This window comes from Panthera tigris, chromosome B3, assembly GCF_018350195.1.
Source record: "Panthera tigris isolate Pti1 chromosome B3, P.tigris_Pti1_mat1.1, whole genome shotgun sequence".
NCBI classification, from domain to species: domain Eukaryota; kingdom Metazoa; phylum Chordata; class Mammalia; order Carnivora; family Felidae; genus Panthera; species Panthera tigris.
The window spans coordinates 23,828,218-23,834,600 of record NC_056665.1 but is presented as its reverse complement, the minus strand read 5'-3'; positions in this window follow the sequence as shown (position 1 = coordinate 23,834,600).

Here is a 6,383-nt window from a genome sequence, read left to right as displayed (position 1 = left end):
CCACCACTCTGAGTTTAATGGCAAGGTCTCTCTTTTTTAAAACATGTAAAATGTTGAGGAAATAATTCTCGGTTCCCCAACAAATCTTTGTAGGCACCATGGGCCAAACAATCCTGATTTACAATCACCTTCAAGTCTTCCAATAGGACAGGTCAGAAATGCTAATTTGAAAAAGTTAAATCAATGCAAAACCACAGTCAATGCAAATACGCTAGATAATTCAATCTGTCTAAAAGAAAAGAAAAAGATATTACATTCATTATTCAAATTTGGTGGGGTTCCCCCCCCCTTTTTCTGCTTTCTACAATTATTTTTTCAAATTATGAAAATTATGCCAAAACAATCATAATGTAAGTAAACTCTCTAACACAGAATGGATAGGTAATTAAATTGATAAAGTTGGCTACTCATTTCTCATAAAACAAAAAATGAGCTTGGATCCCTGAATAAAACAAAGCCTTTACTTGGATACATTGAGATTTTTACCAATAATCAGTGATAACTGGAGTGGGGAAAATATCACTCTCATACAACACTAATGAACAAGTACATACAATGATTTTCTTTTTTCCTAGTAACACTCTGTCTACAGATTTAAGGCACTCATTGGTAACTCCAAAATTGCTACGTATGTATAACATGGAAAAGACAATGCTAAGATGAGAAAGCTAAGGAAAGAATCCTGAAGCTGTATTTGCATAGTATTTTACATAGCTTTTCCATTTTCTCAATTCTCCACATCAAAAAAACTGAGGCTGAAGGTGGGCTAATGGCATCTAAATGGCTAAAATCCCCTCCCCATTCTCCTAAGCTAGTGCTCTGTTCCCAATCATATACATACACTATACAAACAAGTGTGAAGAGACATCTCAGTGGAGACATCTATCATAATAAAATCTTGGAAACTATGTAATCTGCCTCATGAAAGACAGACTTAGTAAATTGTTATCTATTTATATAAAGAATAATAGACTGATATTATATATAAATATAATCTGGCTGATAGAAAGAATGAAGTTTTGTGCTGCATCATGTGAAATTATCAATATAGGTTTGTAGGTTTTTGATCTACAAAATTGCACTAATGGTTCATTTTTACACATTCAAGTGAAGTAACATATGAAGAAGTTCATAACATACTACCCCAAAAATATGGCATCTGGCATATTGACTATTTTTAGTTACCCCCCTACACATAGAAAGTCAACTCTGATCATGGGAGCGAATAGCAAAATATTATGTAAAATTAATGCTAGGTGGATATTTTATGTAAATATATGTTTACATGCACACTGAAAAAATATATGAAATAACACACATACCACTATAGTTAGTAATGGAAACCATGCCTTGGACTCAGACTCATTGGATTCAAATTCTAGTTTTGATGCTTGATAGCAATGTTACTTTAGGCAATTTATCTAACTTCCTGTGCCTTGTTTCTTTAGTCTGTAAAATATGGAGGAATTGTACTTATACAATGATTTGACAGCTAAGTGAGTTAATATACATCTTTAGAACAGGGTTTGATTCAGACCAAAAACTCTATAGAAGTGTTAGCTCTTAGAATTGCCCCAAATATTACAAAGTAACTTCCACTGGGGAATGAGAATTGGGTATATATGTGATTGTTGTTAATTAAAATCCATACCTTATTCATATTTCCTCAGATTTTTCCTAATGTCATTTTCTTGTTGTAAGATACCACATATATGTTCAGTAGTCATGTCCCCTTAGGCTTCTCTTGGCCATGACAATTTTTTTTGTTTTTACCATGCTTATACTTTTTATAGTGATCATTAATTACTTTTAGAATTAAAAACTAAATATTAAGATAAAATAAAATTATACTTAATTCTCAACTCTAATGTACTTGATTATCTAGTTTATTAACCCCCCCTTCCAAACCCTTTCCAGCCTACTCTTTTTGACAACTCTAACTATTCTCCTCATAATTTTCTGGTTTCTATACTGCGTTAAGAAGCTGGCTTTAGATACCAGAAATGGTATGATGAACTCCCTGAGCCTTACACACAATCCAAACTTCCATATTTGATCACTCATATACTTATAGAGTATAATTTATATCAGTTTACAACCCTGACTAAGCATACCCTGCAATTGGGAAGTGAATATACAGAAAAGAAGACTTTACCAATAAGCTTTGCTATAAGGACTATGTTGCTAGACCCACATATGTCTTTCAACAATTCTATCTTTTCCAAAGTCTAGACCTATCTCCAAGTCATAAACCCAAGGTATGAGCTTAAGGTACATCAAATCTGGAATAAAACTAACAAAACAACTATTCTATATAAAATGAAAGCTGAAGAATTTGCAAAACTGATCATAACTCCTGTATCATATATAAAAATTAAATCAAAAGGGATTAAAGACATAAATGTAAGCATTTAAAATATAAAACTTTTAGATGAAAACATAGGTGTAAATCTGTGTGACCTTAAGTAAATCATGTTTACTTAGATATGATGTACCTACTGTACAAGCAACCTAATAATAATAATAATATAATAATAATAATAAAGTGGACTTCATCACAATTACATAAAAGTTTTTGCTTCAAAGGACACTATAAAGGAAGTAAAAAGACAACCAGCAGAATGGTAGAAAATATTTGCAAATATCATATAAAGGAAGTCTTAAAACTCAACAATAAAAGGATAAAAAAAATTAATGGGAAAAAGATTTGAATAAATAATTCACCAAAAAATGATAAACAAATGGCCAATCAACACATGAAAAGATATTCAAAATTCTTAGTCAATAGGGAAATGCAAAAGAATAGCTCAATGAGGTGACTTTTCACACTCACTAGGAGGGCTATAATCAAAAAGACAATAACAAGTGTTAAGGAGGATGTGGACAAATTGGAACCTTCATACTTTGCTGATAGAAATGTAAATTAGTGCAGCCACTTTAGAAGAAAGGTCAGGAGTACCTAAGAATTTAACCATAAAGCTATCCTATGATCCACAATTCTACTTTTAAGTGCATAACCCAAAATAAATGAAAACGCACATCTATGCAAAAATTTGTACATGAATTTTCATAGCAGCCTTACTATATAATAGTTGGAGAGAGGAAATAACTCTTTATCGACTGATAAATGGATAAACAAAACATTATATGGTATGGCATATCTATACTACAATGTCATTTAGTATAAAAAGGAATGAAGGGTTGATTCATGCTGTAAAATAGATGAACTCTGAAAAATGTTATGCTATATGGAAAAAAAAATCCAAACATAAAAGGCCACATTTTATATGAGTCCATTTATATGAAATGTACAAAATACCCAAATCCATAGAGACAGAAACCTGAGCAGTGATTGTCAGAGAATGGGGGGGGGGGGGGGGAAGGATGAATAGGGAGTGACTGCTAATGGTTATTGGGTTTCATTATAGGATGATGAAATGTTCTGGAATTAAATAGTAGGGATGGTTGTAAAGCATTGTGAATATCTAAAAATCACTGACTTGTGTGATTTAAGAAAGGTGGTTATAATGGTGTGGGCATTATATATTTTTTTGAAATTCCAATTAAGGGAAATTTTATAAAATACCTGACTAGTAATCTGAAAACTGTCAAGGACATCAAAAACAAAGAAAGTCTGAGAAGCTTTCTGAGTCTTGCCACACCAAGAAGAGCCTTGAGACAGGAGTACTAAATGTAATATGTTGTCCTGGATGAGATATGGGAACAGAAAAAAGACATTATGTAGAAACTGAGGACATATGAATAAAGTCTGGACTTTGATATTGGTTCATTAATTATAACAAATGAACCATACTAATGCAAGATTTTGACAATAGAGGAATATATATGTGAGATGTAGAATAATTCTCTGGACTATCTTTGAAATAATTATGTAAATATAAAGCTGTTCTGAAATAAAAAAAAAATTAAGAGAAAAAATTTGATCAGAAAATTATATGCAAAAAGGTCCTAACATGGTCACCTTCAAAGGAGAAGGTTGGTGGGCAAGGGTAAAAAGGAGACATACCACTAAAGAATCTCTACAATTCTATTTTTTTAATTGTCTTTCATTTGAATTTGTAAACTGTACCAAATAAAAGACAATCAAATGATACAGACAACGTTGTTCAAGGACACTTGTCTGTCAAAAGAATATAATAATGTTAAAAAAGAAAGGAGAAGACATTTGCAATATACACCAAATATATACCCGCTATATCAAGAACTCACTGAAATTCTCTTTTCCTTATTGATTTCTAAGAAAAAAGTGCAAGAGTCTTTGGTCATTATGAAGTACTTGCTCTTTGTGATCTCTCTACTCTGCACCTGCTGAAGATCTCTCCACCTAGGTGGTCCTCCCACCTTCTGCTTTTGTCACACTCAAACCTACACAGCACACAGACTCCCACCACTATTCCTCTGGCAGGACAAAGAACACCAGGCTTCCTCCCTAGCAGTGGAACCCACATCACAGCCACTACAAAACCCAAACCCACCATCAGTAAGAATGGGGGCAATTAAGTAAATACTGGAAGAGATCAACAGGCAGCCAGTGAAAAGAAAATGGTTAGATGCTAACCATGAGGTCTTGATAATTTATACCCACACATTCTTATCCTTGGATAATAAGATGCTTGGGCAACATCTACACAAATCCCAACAGCATTATTCTGAATTTTTTGCTTTTTTAAATAATCCAAATAAACACTGATAACTTCAAATATACAGACTTGATGTTTTCTTAATAACTCAATCTTAGAGGAAAAGTCTGAGGACAAGGAGGAACAGAGAAAAACATTTGTTTTGGGGGCACCTGGCTGGCTCAGTTAGCAAAGCACGCAACTCTTGACCTCAGGGTTGTGGGTTTGAGCCCCACGCCGGGTGTAGAGATTACTTAAAAAAAATAAAAAAATAAATTAAAAAAATTGTTTTAAGTTTGTTTTGAAAGCAGATTTCTATTTTGAGTTTGTTATGTTGCAAAATTATAGAAAAGTGAATGGTAGATTGTGATTGTTTTGACTAACATAAATTGTTTTGCATTTCCTGAATTTGAGGAAACTATAAAAATCCTACCAAGGCTTCAAAATAAGATGTGCTGCTACTTGGATAAAAGTCCCTTGTAGGGGGTAAAAAAACAAAACAAAACAAAACAACTTTAAAATAAAACAAATATAATACAAATATAGTACAGAACAAGATATAAAATCAGGCCAATTTTTAAATATAAAACAAGATACTGTGAAGTTCCGTTTGTGTGACCACTCGACAATCCCCAGTCTATCTTTTGTGCCTTCAGGAGGACTTTTGTGGAAGAAGTCTTTAAAATATGACATTTGGCTTAAATAAAAAGCATTTTTGCTAGTATTAAAAGTCATACCCACTAAAACGTTAGTGAAATTTTTATCCCAAAGCATCAGAACTAAAACAAATACAAAGGAAACATATAAAATAAGATGTAAACAATTAGGGGTATCTGGGTGGCTCAGTCGATTAAGCATCTGACTTCCACTCAGGTCACAATCTCACAGTTATTGAGTTTAAGCCCTGAATGGGGCTCTCTGCTGACAGCTAGGAGCTCCAAGTCTGGAGCTGGTTTCAGATTCTGTCTCCCTTTCTCTCTGTCCCTCCCCCACTCACACTCTCTCTCTGTCTCTCTCAAAAATAAACATTAAAAAAAAGATGTAAACAATTTGAGATAGAGGTAAAATGATTTAATACCTTAGACATTTGTGGAACGTGGACAATATTTGAAATGATATTGCAGAGAGACTAAAGTCCTTTTTATGATAAAATTTAAAATTCAGAAGCAGAAATTCAAGACAATAGAACTATGAAGACTACATGGTTTGAAGTCTGCATTCTATGTGAGCAGCTATTTTTTATTAATTAATTAATTAATTTAATAAACACATATTCTGCTTCCTATGTATCAGGTAATTTTCCAGGTACTTTATCATTAACCCAAATAACAACCATATGAGTTGTTTCCTATTTCCATCCCTCTTACATTTTAGGAAACTGAGGCTCCGAGAGGTCTAGAACCACACCCAAAGTCACACACAGTTCACAAGTGTTTGAACCCAGATTCAAGCCCAGCATTCTGGTCACCGTGCCTCTGCTCTTAAAAGTTTTTATAAATCTATACATGCAAACTTAAAGCCTGAGCAGAAAGCTGGGTGAAAAAACGAAACAGAACACATACTTGCTGCACAAAAACCCAGGACAGCCCCTATAGGCTCATTGCTCAAGGCGCTGGGTGGCAGCCTTTCACTACAGGTACAATCTATTCACAGGAAAACTGACCAGGAGATATTTTTGCTGTAGGCTCCCTCCCCCAATCTGGGGAACAGGATTCTTGTAAAATCCCAAGATCAGCTTTAGAA